The 20,967-nt window shown below is 38.9% G+C and overlaps 1 protein-coding gene and 1 pseudogene across 7 annotated transcripts in view; one reads left to right on the top strand and one right to left on the bottom strand.

Annotated features, from left to right (window-relative positions):
• MECOM (MDS1 and EVI1 complex locus) overlaps positions 1 to 20,967 on the bottom strand; it is a 701,730-nt gene that overhangs the window by 655,665 nt on the left and 25,098 nt on the right. The window lies entirely within an intron of this gene.
• LOC136312185 (DNA-directed RNA polymerases I, II, and III subunit RPABC2 pseudogene) lies at positions 1,298 to 8,903 on the top strand (annotated as a pseudogene).

The raw sequence follows: 20,967 nt of genomic DNA, 5'->3' as shown, positions 1-20,967 counted from the left end.
GAATCACTGTCTACATAAATTGCCTCATCCTCAGTTCCATCTATGACATTTGAAATGCCACACTTCTTAAATGACTTGACAACAATCTCAATTTTGACCTTATCCCAGGATCTTTTCACCCAGGTACAAACTTCTCCTAAAGTTGGTTTCTTCACTATTCTTGCTGGTGTCAGATTATCCCCAGAAGACTTCATTCATTGGTTCCATTCATCTTTCATGGCAGCTTTGAAGGGTTTGTTAATGCTGACATCAAGTGATTGGTGCTGGGATATCACCTCCAGGTATGATGACAAGTGTTGTTTTTTGCTCTGCAGCAATCTTCTTTGTGTTTTTTGTTCTGTGTGCCCTGAACTGAACAAGCACCAATAGGGCCGGTTTGCGTAAGAGCCTACCTGGTCTCCTTCTCCAAACTTTCTCAAACCAGATCTTCATCCCATCCTGATCCATCCAACCCTTGTCATGAATGAGGAATGTCTTCTTCTGGCATTGTTTTCTGTTTGAAAATCAGTGTAGGAGGCAGCCTGGTCTCATCAGCACAACAAGCTAGAACAACTGTATAATGGCTTTTTTCATGTCCACTTGTCTTCACAGTTACAGTTTCACCCCCTTCTTATCAACAGTTCTGTTACCTGGGACATCAAAGTGAAGGGGGACTTCATCCATATTTGCAATCTGTCCCAATTCAAACTGATGAGTCTTCCAACATTGAATGACAAAACGATGAAATTCAAGAACCTTCTGCTCATGGCTTTCGGGTATCTTTTGGGCAAGTCTGGTGCATGTACGCATGCTTAATCCATTCTGTTTCATGAACTTGAAGCACCAATTGTGTCTCTTTTGAAATCAGTAGCTTCCTTTTCATCAGCAATTCTTCTTGCTTCATGCTGACCATCTTTGTGGACACAGGAATTCCAATTGTCCTTTGCTATTCAATCCATATCCTCAATTCCCTCTCTAAATCAGGCCATTTCGCTGACTTGCCTCTCGTACCTTCTTCTGCCATGGTGTTTTCAGTAAGGTTCCTTCTTCCCGTAGCCAGTCTCGGATTGATTTCTCCGTTGGAGGACAACCAAACTTATGTTCAGCAGCACGATTTCCATTCACTTTTGTAAACTGGATCACTTTTAACTTGAATTCAGCACTGTACAAAAATATTTTCTGAGCCATTTCTGGGCAGAATGTGGCAAAACATAAACTGCTGTAATATACCAGTAACAAGTGCAAAACAATGAGTGCAAAGACAACAAGCACAAAAAAAAAAAAATGCAAGTAAAAAAATTTACAACCACTGTATAAGATGCACCCAGTTTTTAGACCCCAAATTTTTCGGAAAAGGGTGCATCTTCTACATGAGGAAATATGGTAACGATTGGGGCCTTTTATCTATAACGGGAGGGGTAACAGTAGCAGCTTTGCAGACAACATAGTTCTCTATAGAGGAGAAGTTTACTGAGGATTTCAAAGTACCAGGCACAGTACAAATATGATCACACCCCTATAAGGTAAGTCTGTCCTAAGAGATAAAGTCTATGTCCAAGGTAGCTGAGCCACTACAAACCCCAAAACCTATACCTCCCATGAGTCAGGTTTGATAGAAAAGAGACAGGATGTGACTTCACCAAAACCATGAAGAGGTGATTCCAAACTTACATCATTCTCTCTCATCCAATCAGTGCAAACCCTCAGAAGAGTTCAGACACCTCCTGCTAAACAAAAGTCACTGTATTCTTCTACAGAGACCATGAAGCTTTTGACCAATCACCTGCAGCCTTAATATGATGTGCCAGGCCTCCACAGGTTGAAAGCACTTCACTGAGCATAGGAGCCTTACCACCTGTGACACCAAAGGCCACCCAGAGATGGGAGTTGCAGAAAATGGAAGAAAGGCACAAAATGAAAGGAAATCTGTTCAGTGGTCAAGAAAGCCTCATTTGGTGAAAACCCCACATTTGGTGAAAACTCCAGGTCAGAGAAAGATTAAGGAGTCAGGAGGTCAGAGGCTGAGGTCTAAGGGGATGGGCTAGAGTCACAGTAGTGACAAGCAGGAAAGCATTTGGAGTTATCTCAGGGCATGGTCTACTGAAAGAAAATTAATCAGTGTACTGAGAGATCTCTATTTGCATAAGGCACAGATCTGGGTGAGTTAGCACTTCTGAGCGACTTTAACCCCATCTAGCCAACTCTTCCCTGAGAAGGCTGCACCCTCTGTGCTCCTGTGCAGTAGGGAGGTTTGGCGCTGCTTGCCAAAGGTTCCACTACTTATTTGTTGCCAGTCTTTCATTTCCCCTGCAAATTCTTCCATGTGATATATCTATAACCTGCAATTACGGGGCAGTATCACAAGCATTTTATTCAGAGGAACTACATGACCATGTTAACCAATTCAATTCTAATGTATATACCATTTTTCAGCTAACACAGCACTTTCCAAAATATTATCACATTTGAACCTCGTGCTAATTCTGCAAAATAAGAACTCACATTCCCATTTAATAGGAGGGAAACTGAGGTTGTCATCAGTTAACAATTTATCCAGTTGCACAGCAAGTGGCAGAAGCAGAATTTGAATATGGATCTCCTGACCATGCAACATTGCCCCGAGGAAAGAAATTCATAAACAAGAGAGAACAATGGTGGGAAGAGGCAAAGAGAGACGCATTGGAAGGGTGAAGAAGGTCCTCATGACAGCTGTAAAATTATTTCAAGGAGAAATGAAGATAAATTGGAATTAAGTTCTCTTTTAATTATACATTTATCAGTGATCTGTCACTGAGAAAGAACTAATACATGGAGTATCAATTTTCAGTAAATATAAATGGCAAATAAGGCATTTAATGAATTGCAAATGACAGTGTTTCTAAAAGTAGTTATCAATCACGACGAGTAAGGGCCTTCCCATTTATAAATCGTATATTTCATTTCAGCAAGAATCTAACCAAATGGCTTAAAGAGAATGCAGGGATGCAGCAGATGGTGAGCGAGAAAGTAGGCATGAGAAATAGAGCTTCTGCTTTATCCATTTCCAGTGTGAAGAGAAGACGAGGGAGAAGGAAAGTATTTGCAAATGAGATTTTAAAACAGTCAGATAACTGATGAAATGCTAAGAAAACTGCAAATTCATCGACTCTAAGGTATGCTGTTGAGCCAATAACCAAAAGAAAAAGGCGGGGGGGGGGGTGAAAAGGAAAGAATCTTGGCCAGAAGTAAAGAGCAGTTGAGAAAAGACAAAAGACAAAAAGACTGACTGCTGGAAGAGTCACCATGGTTATTGAGGGGGCTCCCGCTCAGTCCAAGCTGCCAAATCACCTCGGAGAGTGAACCTCTCTATCAACAGACTCAGGTATGTACCCTGAAGAGAATTTTATTCAAAACAAAGGTTTAAAAAAAATTAGTAAGTCTCTCTCAACTGATTGATTTTAATATCATTATAAAGCCTGAATAGTCTGTCCTTGCTGTGCTAACGAAGCTACCAGGCAAAGGGTTTAGGGCAGTGTGAAACTATCAAGGGACCGTAACTAACAGCATCTTTCAAAGCTATTATAGAAAGCATGGTTCAAGATAGAAGTATCTGCGAATGCAGAGCTGGAAGAGAGAGGCAGAGCTACAAAGAAGAGCAAGAAATATCTACAAATGGCTACTGTAATTGAGCAGTCAAATTTTGCCTTTCTTCTGATTTTTAAATTATCAAATTATTTTATCCACTTATATACCAGAACAGAATGTCCTGCAGCCAACTCTGAAGTGAACCAAACTGCCACTTTTCTCAGAAAAATCTAAGGACTTAACTTCTTATTCAGTAACACTGCATATGTATAAATCCAGAGTCTAATTACATCACATCCATCATCAATCTGATTTTGCTAAACTTTCTTTTCACAGAACGACCAATAGAGATGTGTGAATCCCAAATGTGAATGTTGAGACATTGAACTGCTAGCACTGTGTGTTCTAAACAAGCTCTCTGGAGCACGTGCAGTTAGTTATTCCGCCCTCGCTGCTCCATGCCTCTGTTTTCCTTCCACACCCTTGCCCCTGCCATCCTGTCTCTCACCTCACTACTCCCATAACCCAAATGGCCGAAAAGTGTAAATGAGCAAAAACCAATTTTGTTATTACTACCATTTCCTTCTGCTTACTCTGAAAACAGAAGCTGTATAAGGGAAAAATAGGTCATATAAAATTACCAAGAGAATCCTTTGTACAAAATCATTCACCAAATGGAAGCTTCATAAACATTAACTGAGGGCATCACGAAGGTGGGTACTGGACTTATTGGGGGGCTCTCTTTGTAAACTATGTAAATGTCTAACCACTGTGATGTACACCTGAAACTAATAAAAAATAATACTGAATGTCAACTGTGATTGAAAAATAAAAAATAAAAAGATATGTTCTAAGGTCAGGTAAAAACCTCCTCAGTTTCCCTAAGACTGAGGGTTTTCCAGGATTAGAGACTTTCAGAGCTAAAACCTTGGCAATTCCAGAAAAAACCAGATGGGTTAGTCACCTTATTTAATGACAATAGTTTTCAAAAACAAACTATTTTTTAAAAGAATTCAAAATATTGATTTTATATTTTATACTAATGACATGTTACACTAATAATATTTGGATTGGGTTAATAAAATGTATTATTAATTTTTTTTTAACTGAGAGCAACCTGACAATTCTGGCCTGGCTTTGGGCCTTCATCTCCAGTGAGTTCTGAGTGTTGTACCTATCTTTCAAAGAACACACTTCTTGTTTTATCTCAACAGCATGTGAAGACCTCTATAGGAAAAACATTTGCCACAGTAAGAATGAAATGAATCATTTCTGCATAGTGAAAATGATGGCATTCTACAAGAGATGTTCCATGCCCATAAATAAGTCACAAAACTTCCTGTGATAGCAACAGCTACATGCAGTCTGATAGCTAAGAAATCTCTTCCCAGTTCTGGCCCCCTTGTATGGGCGGCCTTGAAAAAGTTACTCTCAGCTTCCTTATTTGAAGCCTCAGCTACAGAATAGAATCATTCTATTTTCTCTAGGTAACCATATAGCTGGCTGCAAACCTCCTCTTGCACTGCAGTTTAAAAATGCTCTTAAAATACACAAATTATCTCAAATATGTGTGTGATTCTATAGCCCCACTCCAAAGGCTAGAAAATTATACTCTTGGTTCCTGACATTTTATATTTTATATTCATCTTGCACTAGCATTGTAATCAAAGTAAACATTCAAAATCTCTCATGAAAACATGGCTTTATTTAGTCTCCCTTCTAAATGATTCAACTACCTTATCCCTTTACATTTGGTTTGAAGAAAAATTCTAAATATTATAAAATGCAAATGATCATTTTGAAAGAAAACAATAAGGGGCAATTAGATTAATCAAGATATAAATAAGCTGCAGAATCCAACAGAGGATTTGTTCAACACAGCTCATAATTTTGAAACATACATCTTAAGCTAAAACTGAAGGAAGGCCCCTCAAGTGTCCAAAGATATACACAAGCTCAAATTTTACAAATACAAACGCAGGCCTTTTTACTGTTTTAATTTCTATCTTTCAGTAAAGCCACCCTCCTTCACCATAAATGCACACAAACATGTGAATTCTTCAACATGGTGTGTTTTCCTGTCCAGCCCACAGAGCTCAACAAAACCCCTAGAGCCACTGGGCACATTGAGCAAGTGCGGTCAGGTGCAACTAAACATTCAACATGGAACGCGTTTACTTAATGAATCTCTGTGTATATGGAAGTTGGTGACTGATAGCATTAGAACCAGCCAAGCTTAAGGGCCTTTGGCATTCCACGTCCAAACTTCCTAAAATAAGCCCAAGCCCAACTTGAAAACCTACTCTTCTGCTTTTTCACATTTGTGGGTAAAGACATATTATTTTTTACAATTCATTTTCTGTTTTTCCTACATGGCTTCTCTAGCATTCCCAGCGCTCCCTTTGCATGGGAAAGTTGACAGGAGTACTTGTGTCTGGGATTCTAAAACTAAACGGCAAAAGCAACTAGCAATACTGAAATGCTCTCTCACAAAATAGCTGCTGATTCTGCTATTGTTTCAGTTTTGATGTGGATTTTTAATCTAAAAAAAACATTATTATCTTTTTGAAAATGGCCACCAGGACAAAATGTCTAAAGATTGACAGAGCTCCTAAACTCTCAAAAGATCATTCATTCTCTGTGATGAATTCTCCCCAAAAACAACTTTTCACACTGAAAATCTCTCACCTGTTACTGTTACAAAGGCCAGAGATCATTGGCAGAACACAAGTTCATGGAGGTAAATGCTAAGAGAATATTTCCAACTTCCAATCATGTGATGTAAAGACTAAAAAGAAGCCACACATTAAAATGCATATGAACCTGAAATCACCCCCAAAAGTAGTATATGGAGTTACCTTGCTACCTCTGCTGTCTTCTTAATTCTTTAATTCAAATGACCTCCCTCTTCCCGATTTCTTATATCCAGGATTTATTGCTCCCCACTGCCTGAGCTCCATCCACAGAGATTCTAATTTAATTGGTTTGGGCTGGATCCCCAGCATTAATTGATATATTTAAACTCTCCAAGTGTTTTTATGTATCCATAGTTGAGTCACTGTATCTATTCTTAACTTGCCCACTTTCCTTTCCCCAAAAAACAAACAAACAAAAAAGGGCTAAATCTGTTAACTCATTAGCCCCACCTCTTTATTTAAATCCCACAAGTTATTCAATTATACAACTAGCCAAATACTTTGTTGCAAAGCCCCAGTGATTTGGATAAAAAAACAAAGTTGAGCCAGACCATCTGGTGGCACAGTGGATAGAGCATCAGACTAGAATGCAAAGGACCCAGGTTCGAAACCCCAAGGTTGCCAGCTTGAGCACGGGTTCATCTGGCTTGAGCACAGGCTCACCAGTAGGGTGGCTGGCTTGAGCGTGGGATCATAGACATGACCCCATGGTTGCTGGCTTGAGCCTAAAAATCACTGGCTTGAGCAAGGGGTCACTCACTCTGCTAAGCCCCCCAGTCAAGGCATATATGAGAAAGCAATCAATGAACAACTAAGGAGACTAAGGAGCCGCAATGAAGTATTGATGCTTCTCATCTCTCTCCTTTCCTGTCCATCTGTCCCTATATGTCCCTCTCTCTATCTCTCTCTCTGTCTCTGTCACACACACAAAAAAAAAGAAAGAAAAAAAAAGTTGAGAATGGACAAACAGGACTTGCTTTCGGACATTATGCACAGAAGAAAGATTCACAAAGTGTGGCTGGCTGTCCTTGCCTTAAGAATATGTTGAGGCCCTGGCCAGTTGACTCAGTGGTGGAGAGTCAGCCCAGCGTGTGGAAGTCCCAGGTTCAATTCCCAGCCAGGGCACACAGGAGAAGCAACCATCTGCTTTTCCACCTTTCCCCCCCCCTCCTTTCCCTCTATCTCTCTCTTCTCTTCCCACAGCCAAGGCTCCATTGGAACTAAGTTGGCCCAGGCACTGAGGATGGCTCTGCCTCAGGAGCTAGAATGGCTCCAGTTGCAACAGAGCAATGCCCCAGATGGACAGAGCATCACCCCCTAGTGGGAATGCTGGGTGGACCCTGGTGGGGCACATGCAGGAGTCTGTCTCTCTGCCTCCCTGCTTCTCACTTCAGAATAATACAAAAAAAAAGAAAAAGAATATGTTGAATGTCCTGACTAAGTAGCTCAGTTGCTTCGAGCATCATCCCAAGACAAGTTTGTGGCTCCATTCCTGACCAGGGCACAGGAAGATATAACCAATGACTGCATAAGTAAATGAAACAACGAACTGATGTTTCTCTCTATCTTCTTTCCTCTCTCTCTAAACTCAATAAGTAAAATTTTTTTTAATTAAAAAAAATGCTGGTTACCTCAGGCAAGTTTACAATCATAACACATTGTTTAGAAAATTGGAATTTGAATCCAGCACCATCCACTGGTAAGTTGTAAGGTATGATTAGCTTGTGATTTCAGGCAATGAATAAATAAACTCTCTCCTAAGTCAATCATTCAATAAAGATTTGTAGAGTTCCTGAAACAAAACTAAAAACATCAAGTGATAGAAAAACCACACTGCAGATAACTCTGGGAAGAAAATGAAAAACAAAAATGACCAGCCCTTGCCATAAAGGGAAGATTATCCATAAAAACTGCAGCAAAATCCTTCTTTACTAAGAAGTGTATGAAATAATTTCTTTAAATGAAGATGTCTCTACTGAAAATTATTTACCTTTTATGAGTTCTAGAATACTCAGATGTTCCCCTTTTATTTCCAGATGAAAAAAAATAAGGCAGAGGAGGGCTCAGATTAAGTTATTGGGTGTTCATGTAAAGCAGATCCAGGCTGGACCCCAGCTCTGCCCTGGAAACTAAGAGACCTAGGACAAATAACTAATAGGTCACCAGTGTCCTCATCTCTAATAAAAGATAATAGTATCCCCCACCTCACAGAGGTGTGAGGCCTGACTTCAGTAATGCATGAACACCCTGTTCACAGGTCTCTACATGAGTCTAGAACTCAAAACCAGGTCACTGTGGTGCAGGCGTCCTGTCAGACAATGAGGATAATTTTGATGGCGACAAATTTGATGATGTGAAGGGAGATGAAGGACTAGCTGAAGGACCAGAAGAATGTTGAGATCCTCTCCTCTGGAGAGTGACCGTAAGCCAACCATAAATGAATCATCACACCATATATGACCAAGCATGAGCAAGCCTACATGCTGGGCACCCGAGTCTTCTGGATTGCAATATGTGCCCCAATGAAGGTGGAGCTGGAGCAAGAAACAGATCTCTCGCTCATTGCCATGGAAGAGCTCAAGGTCCGAAAGATCCCCATCATTATTCAGCACTACCTGCTAGACGGAAAACTGTGAGGTAGATGAGCTCATCATCCCTGACTGAGTTGGAATTATCTTTCCAACTTTTAGTCTTACACTTTTTATGCATGTAAATAATAAACTATTCAACCTTTCCACAACAACAACAACAAAATAATGCCTGAAGTAATCTTGATTAGTGCTGTTACTTATTGTTGTTATATAAGTTGTCTCCATTTTACAAATGAAGAAATTGAGGCGTAGAAAGCCTAAGTAGCTTATACATGGCCACACAGCTGGGTAGTAATAGAGCTTAAACTTCAGCCTAAATAATGTAGCTCCAGGGTTTATATTCTCAGCCACTTCTTAGCATTTTTAATATTTTGTAATTTCTAGAATGCTTTTTAATTTTTATATATTGATTTGAGAGAGAGAAAGGGAAAGAGAGAGAAACATTGATTTGTTGTTCCACTTACTTATGCATTCATTTGTTGATTCTTGTATGTGCCCTGACCAAGGATGGAACCTGCAACCTTGGTATAGGAGGAGGGTATTCCAACCTACTGACCTCAACTGACCTACCCAGCCAGGGCAATTGCTAGAACTTTTAATAGCATATTACATTCACACAGCTGTTCACAGCTTATTTAAGTTTACACATATGTCATATTTTAACATTACTACTCTGGAAGAAGGCAATTATTGTTTCCATCTTATATTTGAGGGTTAATACCCTGCCCAAGAACAATATGTTGATAAGTAGCAAAACTAGGACTCAAAATTTCTCTAGAGAACATCATCCATCAGAAAATATGCTCATGGTCTCTGTCATTCAAAGATGGCAATGGAGTAGACGGATGTTCCAACTGCCACCTCCCAGGACCAAATTCGATTACAACTTAAGAACGATCATCTTGAAAAAACAACTTTGGATTAAACAAAGATGAATCTATAACCAAGGATCACCGAAGAAGCCACACCAAGACTGGCAGGAAGGCCAGAGACACAGAAATGGGTGCCTCACTCCCAGGAGTGAGCGGTAGCTGAGAGTACAGAGAAACTCTCAGCACAGGGAGGGTCGCTGTGAAAGGAGTGGGACCTCAGCTTCAGAACCTATAGCCCCAGAGCCTAGAAGAGACTCCCAGAAAGCATTTGTTGGTGAAAAGAGCCAGGTTTCTATCTGCAAGAAACAGTCTGAGCCCTTGGAGATGCAGGCTCTGTCTTAAAGGGCCCACACAGAAATTCATGTTCACAGCCACTTACCTGGGGCTCCAGTGGAGGGAGAGCTGAGAGGACTAGAGTTGCATGAAGAGAGTGTAAAGTTGGAGGCCCAGGGAGAGACACTGTGGGGTATGGCCACTGGAACCCCTGTGCTGAGTTATTCTCCAGTACTTCAATCACCATCTTTCTTGGGTGGAGCAGTCCCCTCTGAGTGGCACCAGCTTAGGAAGAAGCAATTGCTCCACCCTTGGGAGTCCCCACTGCTCCAGTCTTTTTTTTTCTTTTTCTTTTTTTTTCTTTTTTTGTATTTTTCTGAAGTTGGAAACGGGGAGGCAGTCAGACAGACTCCCACATGTGCCTGACCAGGATCCACCCAGCACGCCCACCAGGGGGTGATGCTCTGTCCATCTGGGGCATTGCTCTGTTGCAACCAGGGCCATTCTAGCACCTGAGCCAGAGGCCATGGAGCCATCCTCAGCATTCGGGCCAACTTTGCTCCAATGGAGCCTTGGCTGCGGGAGGGGAAGAGAGAGACAGAGAGAAAGGAGAGGAGGAGGGGTGGAGAAGGAGATGGGCGCTTCTCCTGTGTGTCCTGGCCGGGAATCGAACCCGGGACTCCTGCACACCAGGCCGATGCTCTACCATTGAGCCAACCGGCCAGGGCCTCCACTGCTCTAGTCTTGACAGCTAGGTCATGCTGAGAAGCCAGGAGGCAGGGGCGCAACAGTGACTCAGTTTTCTGGTATTCTGCGACACTACTGAGTCTAAGACTGATAATTCTACCTCATGGGAGACTCAGTGGAAACTGTCCAGAGTGCAGGCAGACCAAACCTCTAGGTCTCAGAGGCCACACCCACCAGAGTCCTGTGGCCACTCCCTACTGAGGCCTATGAAAATGTCTAGACAGACTGACACCTGGGGCTAAGGGGCAAAGCCACACCCACCACCCTTCCTAATCCCTGAATTGCAGCAGGCACTAGACTCTAGCAAAGGTTTTTTCAGTGGCTCAGCCCAACAAGCAGCCAGCGGACAGAAGCTACAGGAGGCGGGACTTTTAAGTGGACCTTCCCTAGACCCAGTGTAGGTAAAGCCAGCCTAGGTGTACAGCTTAGTATTTCCATGTGCACCTGGGCTGACCAGAGGCAGCCACACACTCTGGATTGCTTGTAGCTCCAAGAAGGTAACAGGAAGTGTCTCCCACTGGTCTGTGCTGGATTCCTGCCAGGGAAACCTAGGGCTGGTACATCCAGGGGCCAGCTGTGGAGAGCATCAGTTAAAGACCTAACAACCCTTGCTAGAATGGTATTTTTAAAAAGGGCTCCTCACACCTGGCCCAGCTGAGGCAAATAGTGCTTTCTGTGATGAGCACAGAGAGCTCACGTGCAGTGGATAGGGTGGAGCTTCAAAGTTAGCTGACCTGGGTGCTGGATATCCTTCCCTGCTAGGCTAGATTCAACTGGGAGAAGGGAGAAAGGCTTGGAGCATGGATATTTAAAGTGAAGTGTGAGTCCCTGTGAGCCTATTGTTGGATCTGGTCAAGGAACTTAGCCACTTTATGGGAAGGCACAGTCAGCCCCAAGAGAAGTCTCTCTCAGTCTTCACCCCTGAGATCAGGGTCTCAACAGCTGAAAGAATTTCTGCAGAGGGGACTGTGGACCACACTCAGTCTGAACCTGCTGTTTGCCTTGTTGGGAGAAATAAGATTTGAGTACCCAGCAGTGGCTGATGGATTAGGCTCTGGAGTAGCAGCCACATTCTCCATACTGAGCTCCTGACCAAGAGACCCCTGAACTAGGGGATCCCACTAACACTGTATTCCCAATCTCAGCTGCCCCAACCAACAAGATTGCAATGTGCAGAGGTGTTGGTTGGGCGAGGTCAGTCTAAACCCACACTACAGTCTTTCTACAGAAGACTCTGTGAGAAGACCAGGCAGCTGCAAGAGGAGGTGGAGCAGCTGAAAGTAGCAGCAAATCTTACAGAGCCTGGGGCTTTTACAGAGCTGATGTCATCTTTATGTAAGAGGAAAATGATTCTTATATACAGGTTGGCCCCTCCCATACTACTCAGGCACAGAAAACTAAGACACAAACAGTGAAAAGAGCAGTAACTGCAGACAACTAGCCCACAGCAGGTTACAAACAACAGCTGGTACCAACCCAAGAAGATCTAGAACCAACACAACTGGTAGTGGATGGCAGACAGCACCAACCCTAGACTGAGCTAGCTACACAAGCAGCACACTCATACGAGGAGTCTTAGAAGGTACCAGACACTGTAGAGAACAAATACTCCTAACAAGACAGACATTGCACAGTGTGTAATACACATGATCAAGGTTGACCCTTAAAGCCAGCCAGTCTAAATGTATAACCATACCCACGAAAGGACTAACTGCATTCAATGGTCACAGACAACAGGAGGGAAAATAGTACCCTCAAGAAGCATTCCTAGAACAAGAAAAACAGGTGGCCGGGAGGTCAATACCACCAAGCCCATCTTTCTCATAAACACACCACAAAAAGTTCAAAGTCAGACAGCGCTACCTAATACACAGTCAAAATGGGCAAAGAAATGAGACCCATATGAAACAACAAGAGAAATCCCCAGAAAAAGAACTAAATTAAATGGAAGTAACCAAACTACCAGATACTGAGTTTAAAATAATGATTTTTAGGATGCTCAAGGATCTGAGAGTAACAATGGTGGATGTAATGAACACCTAAAGAGAAAGCAAGCATCAAAAAGGAAATTGACATCATAAAAAAGAACCCATCAGAAATGACAAATACAATATCAGAAATGAACCCTGCACTAGAAGAAATCAACAACAGGCTGGATGAAGCAGAGGATTGAATCAGCAATTTAGAAGACAAGATAAACCTAGGTACAAAAGCAGAGCAGCAAAACAAAAAGAGGCAGAAAAGATTGAGGAAACTCTAAGAGATCTCTGTGACAACATGAAGAGAAACAACATTCACATCACACGGGTTCCTGAGGAAGAAGAGAATGAAAAAGAGATAGGGAACTTGTTTGAAAATATCATAGCTGAAAACTTTCCTAAATTGATGAAGGAAAAAAATCACACAAGTTCAAGAAGCACAGAGAGTTCAATTAAAGAGGAACCCAAGGAGGCCTACATCAAGACACATCATAATTAAAGTGCCAAAGTTAAGAGACAAAGAAAGAATACTAAAAGCTGCAAGAGAAAAGCATTAAATATCTACAGAGGAGCCCCCATAAGGATGATATCCAACTTCTCAACAGAAACATTTGAGACCGGAAGGAATTGGCAAGAAGTATTCAAAGTGATGCAGAACAAGAACCTACAACCAAGACTTCTTTATCCAGGAAGGCTATTGTTTAAAATTGAAGAAGAAATAAAAGGCTTTCCAGACATTAAAAAAAAAAAAAAAACCTCAAAGAATTCATTACAACCAAACCAGTACTGCAACAAATGTTAAGGGGCCTGCTGTAAAAAGCGCAAAGGAAAAAAATATCTAGAAAAAGAAGATTGTAGATTTAAAGAATAAAATGGCAATAAATAAATACATATCAATAGTAACCTTAAATGTAAATGGATTAAATGCTCCAATCAAAAGACAAAGGGTAGCTAGATGGATAAGAAAACAGGACCTGTACATAGGCTGTCTACAAGAGACCCAACTCAGAACAAAAGATACACATAGACTAAAAGTGAAGGGTTGGAAAAAATATTTCACACAAATAGAAATGAAAAAAAAGCTGGAGTAGCAATACTCATATCTGACAAAACAGACTTTAAAACAAAGGCTATACTAAAGGATAAAGAAGGTCACTACATAATGATATCCAATAAGAGGATATAACCATTGTAAATATTTATGTGTCTAATATAGGAGCACCTAAATATATAAAGCAGATTTTTATGGATATAAAGGGCAAGATCAATAGCAATACTATAATAGTAGGGGATTTTAATACTCCACTAACATCAATGGACAGATCCTCCAGATAGAAAATTAACAAAGAAACAACAGCCATAAATGACACACTAGATCAACTGGATTTAACTAATATCTTCAGAACCTTTCGCCCCAAAGCAACAGAATATACATTCTTTTCAAGTGCTCATGGAACATTCTCTAGAATAGACCATATGTTAAAATAGAAAACGAGTCTCAACAAATTTAAAAAGATTGAAGTCATATCAAGCATCTTCTCTGATCGATTACAGTAAAAAAATTAAAAAACATTAAAACACTTGGAAGCTAAATAGCATACTATTAAATAACAAATGGGTTAACAATGAGATCAAGGAAGAAATCAAAAACTTCTTTGAAACAAATAAAAATGAACATACAACAACTCAAATTTTATGGGACACAGCAAAAACAGTCCTGAGAGGAAAGTTCATAGCATTACAGGCATACTTTAAGAAGCAAGAAAAAGCTCAAATAAACAATTTAATCCTGATCTAAAAGAACTAGAAAAAGACCAAAAAATAAAGTCCAGAGAAAGTAGAAGGAAGAAAATAATAAAGATCAGAGAAGAAATAAATGACATAGAGGCTAAAAAGAAACAATAAAGAAGATCAATGAAACCAAGAGCTGGTTCGTTGAAAAGGTAAACAAGATGATGAACCTTTAACCAGACTCATCAAGAAAAAAAGAGGACTCAAATAAATAAAATTAGAAATGAAAGTGGAGAAGTAACAACTGACACCACAGAAACACAAAAGATTGCAAGAAAATATTATGAAGATCTGTATGCCAAAAAATTGAACTTAGATGAAATGGATAAATACCTAGAGACATACAATCTTCCAAAACTCAATCTGGAAGAATCAGAAAAGCTAAACAGACCAATTACAACAAATGAAATTGAAACAGTTGTCAAAAAACTCCCAACAAACAAAAGTCCTGGACCAGATGGCTTCAAAGATGAGTTTTATCAAATATTCAAAGAAGAACTAACACCTATTCTTCTCAAGCTATTTCAAAAAATTTAAGAGGAAGAAATACTTCCAAGCTCCTTTTATGAGGTGAGCATAATCCTCATTCTAAAACCAGGTAAAGACACTACAAAGAAAGAAAACTATAGGCCAATATCCCTGATGAATTTAGATGCTAAAATCCTCAACAAAATATTAGCAAACCAGATCCAGCAATGCATGAAAAAAATTATATATCATGATCAAGTGAGATTTATTTCAGGGAGGCAAGGCTGGTACAATTTTTGCAAATCAATAAATGTGATTCATCACATAAATAAAAGGAAGGATAAAAATCACATGATAATATCAATAGATGCAGGAAAAGCATTCGATAAAAATCCAGCACCCATTTATAATCAAAACCCTCAGCAAAGTGGAAACACAGGGAACATACCTCAACATAATAAAGGTCATCTATGACAAACCCACAGACAATATCATACTCAATGGGTAAAATTTAAAGCAATCTCCTTAAGATCAGAAACAAGGCAGGGGTGCCTCCTTCCATCATTCTTATTCAACATAGTTCTGGAAGTCCAAGCTACAACAATCTGACAAGAAGAAAAATAAAAGGCATCAAAATTGGAAAAGAAGAAGTAAAACTATAGTTATGTGCAGATGACATGATACTGTATATAGAAAACACTAAAGTTGACCTTAAAACAAAAACTGACAAAAATACAACCATACTTGGAGAACCTCAATACACCGCTGATGGCTCTAAATCGGTCATCCAAACAGAGAATCAACAAAGTTATAGTGGCCTTAAACAAAACACTAGAGCACCTGGATATAATAGACATCTACAGGACATTTCATCCCAAAGTGACTGAGTATACTTTTTTCTCCAGTGTACATGGATCATTCTCAAGAATTGACCATACGTTGGGCCACAAAAACAACATCAGCAAATTCAGAAAAATCGAAGTTGTACCAAGCATATTTTCTGATCATAAAGCCTTGAAACTAGAATTCAACTGCAAAAAAGAGAAAAAATTCCCACAAAAATTTGGAAACTAAACAACATACTTTTAAAAAATGAATGGATCAAAGAAGAAATAAGTGCAGAGATCAAAATATATATACAGACAAATGAAAATGACAATACGACATATCAGAATCTATGGGATGCAGCAAAAGCAGTGATAAGAGGGAAGTTCATATCGCTTCAGGCATATATGAATAAACAAGAGAGAGCCCAAGTGAACCACTTAACTTCACACCTTAAGGAACTAGAAAAAGAAGAACAAAGACAACCCAAAACCAGCCAAAGAAAGGAGATAATAAAAATCAGAGCAGAAATAAATGAAATAGAAAACAGAAAAACTATAGAAAAAATTAATAGAACAAGGAGCTGGTTCTTTGAAAAGATCAACAAAATTGACAAACCCTTGGCAAGACTTACCAAGGAAAAAAGACAAAGAACTCATATAAACAAAATCCAAAATGAAAGAAGAGAAATCACCACAGACACCGTAGATATACAAAGAATTATTGTAGAATACTATGAAAAACTTTATACCACTAAATTCAACAACCTAGAAGAAATGGATAAATTCCTAGAACAATACAACCTTCCTAGACTGAGTCAAGAAGAAGCAGAAAGCCTAAACACACCTATTAGTAGAGAAGAAATAGAAAAAAACATTAAAAACCTCCCCCAAAATAAAAGTCCAGGCCCTGACGGCTATACCAGCGAATTTTATCAAACCTTCAAAGAAGACTTGGTTTCTATTCTACTCAAAGTCTTCCAAAAAATTGAAGAAGAAGCAATACTTCCAAACACATTTTATGAGGCCAACATAACTCTCATACCAAAACCAGGCAAGGATGGCACAAAAAAAGAAAACTACAGACCAATATCTCTAATGAATACAGATGCTAAAATACTAAACAAAATACTGACAAATCGAATACAACAACATATTAAAAAAATAATACATCATGATCAAGTGGGATTCATCCCAGAATCTCAAGGATGGTTCAACATATGTAAAACGGTTAACGTAATACACCTTATCAACAAAACAAAGAACAAAAACCACATGATCTCATCAATAGATGCAGAAAAGGCTTTCGATAAAATACAACACAATTTTATGTTTAAGACTCTCAACAAAATGGGTATAGAAGGAAAATATCTCAACATGATAAAGGCCATATATGATAAACCATCAGCTAACATCATATTAAATGGCACTAAACTGAAGGCTTTCCCCCTTAAATCAGGAACAAGACAGGGTTGTCCACTCTCTCCACTCTTATTTAATGTGGTACTAGAGGTTCTAGACAGAGCAATCAGACAAGACAAAGAAGTAAAAGGCATCCATATCGAAAAAGAAGAAGTAAAGGTATCACTTTTTGCAGATGATATGATCCTATACATCGAAAACCCCAAAGAATCCACAAAAAGACTACTAGAAACAATAAGCCAATACAGTAAGGTCGCAGGATACAAAATTAACATACAGAAGTCAATAGCCTTTCTATATGCCCACAATGAAACACTTGAGAACAAACTCAAAAGAATAATCCCCTTAACGATTGCAACAAAAAAATAAAATACCTAGGAATAAACATAACATAGAATGTAAAGGACTTATATAATGAAAACTATAAACCATTGTTAAGGGAAATCAAAAAAGATATAATGAGATGGAAGAATATACCTTGTTCTTGGTTAGGAAGAATAAATATAATCAAGATGGCTATATTATCCAAAGCAATATACAAATTTAATGCAATTCCCATCAAAATTCCAATGACATTTTTTAAAAAAATAGAGCAAAAAATCATCAGATTTATATGGAACTATAAAAAACTCCGAATAGCCAAAGCAATCCTAAAGAAAAAGAATGAAGCTGGGGGCATTACAATACCTGACTTTAAACTCTATTATAGGGCACGACAATCAAAACAGCATGGTATTGGCAGAAAAATAGACACTCAGACCAATGGAACAGAATAGAAAGCCCAGAAATAAAACCACATATATATGGTCAAATAATTTTTGATAAAGGGGCCAACAACACACAATGGAGAAAAGAAAGCTTCTTCAATAAATGGTGCTGGGAAAACAGGAAAGCCATATGCAAAAGAATAAAACTGGATTACAGTTTGTCCCCCTGTATGAAAATTAACTCAAAATGGATCAAAGATCTAAACATAAGACCTGAAACAATTAAGTACATAGAAGAAGACATAGGTACTAAACTCATGGACCTGGGTTTTAAAGAACATTTTATGAATTTGACTCCAAAGGCAAGAGAAGTGAAGGCAAAAATTAATGAATGGGACTACATCAGATTAAGAAGTTTTTGCTCAGCAAGAGAAACTGATAACAAAATAAACAGACAGCCAACTAAATGGGAAATGATATTTTCAAACAACAGCTCAGATAAGGGCCTAATATCCAAAATATACAAAGAACTCATAAAACTCAACAACAAACAAACAAACAATCCAATAAAAATATGGGAAGAGGACATGAACAGACACTTCTCCCAGGAAGAAATACAAATGGCCAACAGATATATGAAAAGATGCTCATCTTCTTTAGTTATTAGAGAAGTGCAAATCAAAACTGCGATGAGATACCACCTCACCCCTGTTAGATTAGCTATTATTAACAAGACAGGTAATAGCAAATGTTGGAGAGGCTGTGGAGAAAAAGGAACCCTCCTTCACTGTTGGCAGGAATGTAAAGTAGTACAACCATTATAGAAGGAAGTATGGTGGTTCCTCAAAAAACTGCAAATAGAACTACCTTATGACCCAGCAATCCCTCTACTGGGTATATACCCCCAAAACTCAGAAACATTGACACGTAAAGACACATGCAGCCCCATGTTCATTGCAGCATTGTTCACAGTGGCCAGGACATGGAAACAACCAAAAAGCCCGTCAATAGATGACTGGATAAAGAAGATGTGGCACATATACACTATGGAATACTACTCAGCCATAAGAAATGATGACATCAGATCATTTACAGCAAAATGATGGGATCTTGATAACATTATACAAAGTGAAATAAGTAAATCAGAAAAAAACAGGAACTGCATCATTCCATACGTAGGTGGGATATAAAAGTGAAACTAAGAGATATTGATAAGAGTGTGGTGGTTACGGGGGGGAAAGGGAGAGGGAAAGGGGGAGGGGGAGGGGCACAAAGAAAACTAGATAGAAGGTGACAGAGGACAAGCTGACTTTGGGTGATGGGTATGAAACATAATTGAATGACAAGATAACCTGGACTTGTTATCTTTGAATATATGTATCCTGATTTATTGATGTTGCCCCATTAAAAAAATAAAATTATTTTAAAAAAAAAGAAAACACTAAAGTCTCAGTCAAAAAACTACTGGACCTTGTAAATGAATTCAGCAAGATGGCAGGATATAAAATTAATATTTAGAAATCAGTGGCATTTTTATACACCAATAATAAACTGTCTGAAAGAGAAATTAAGGAAACAATACCCTTCACTATTGCAACAACAAAAAAAAATGAAGTACCTAGGAGTAAATTTAACCAAGGTGATTAAGGACTTGTACTCAGAAAATTATAAAACATTGAAAAAAAAAGCAAGGACAATATAAACAAGTGGAAGCATACACCATGTTCATGGATAGGAAGAATAAACACTATTAAAATGTCTATAGTACCCATAGCAACCTATAAATTCAATGCAATTCTTATTAAAATACCAATGGCATACTTCAAAGATATAGAACAAATATTTCAAAAATTTATATGGAACCAAAAAGAAACACCAATAGCCTCAGCAATCTTGATAAAGAAGAATAAAGTGGGAGGTATCACACTTCCTGATATTAAGTTATACTACAAGACCATTGTACTCAAAACAGCCTGGTACTGGCATAAGAACAGGCATACAGATCAATTGGACAGAACAGAGAACCCAGAAATAAACCCACACCTGTCAATTGATATTTGACAAATGAGGTAAGAGCATACAATGGAGTAAAGACAGTCTCTTTAATAAATGGTGTTGGGAAAACTGGACAGGTACATGAAAAAAAAAAAAAAACTTGACCACCAGCTTACACCACTCACAAAAATAAACTCAAAATGGATAAAAGACTTAAATGTAAGTTGTGAAAATAACATCTTGGAAGAAAACATAGGCAGTAAACTCTCCAATATCTCTTATAGCAATATTTTTGCTGATTTATCTCCACAGGTAAGGGAAATAAAGGACAGGATGAACAAATGGGATTATACCAAACTAAAAAGCTTTTGCACAGCAAAAGACACCATAAACAAAATAAAAAGGCAACCCACCCAATGGGAGAATATATTCACCAATACATCTGATAAGGGGTTAATAACCAAAATTTATTTAAAAACTTCTAAAACTCAACATCAGGATGGTAAACAATCTAATTAAAAAATGGGCAAAAGAAATGAATAGACACTTCTCCAAAGAGGACATACAGATGGCCAATAGGCATATGAAAAAATGTTCAACGTCACTAATCATCAGAGAAATGCAAATTAAAACCACAATGAGATATCACCTCACACCTGTCAGAATGGTGCTCATTAACAAAACAACACACAATAAGTGCAGCCAAGGGTGTGGAGAAAAGGGAACCCTCCTGCATTGCTGGTGAAAATGCAGACTTGTCCAGCCACTGTGGAGAACAGTATGGAGTTTCCTCAAAAAATTAAAAATGGAACTGCCTTTTGACTCAGCTATTCCACTTTTAGGAATATACCCCAAGAACACCAAATCACTTATTCAAAAGGAGAAATGCACCCCCATGTTTATTGCAGCATTGTTTACAGTAGCCAAGATCTGGAAACAGCCCAAGTGTCCATCAGTGGACGAGTGGATTAAAAAACTGTGGTACATATACATAATGGAATACTACATGGTTATGAAAAAGAAGGAATCTTACCTTTTGCGATGGCATGGATTGACCTG

This window comes from Saccopteryx bilineata, chromosome 8, assembly GCF_036850765.1.
Source record: "Saccopteryx bilineata isolate mSacBil1 chromosome 8, mSacBil1_pri_phased_curated, whole genome shotgun sequence".
In the NCBI taxonomy this organism is placed as follows: domain Eukaryota; kingdom Metazoa; phylum Chordata; class Mammalia; order Chiroptera; family Emballonuridae; genus Saccopteryx; species Saccopteryx bilineata.
This window is presented reverse-complemented; position numbering and strand designations above follow the sequence as displayed.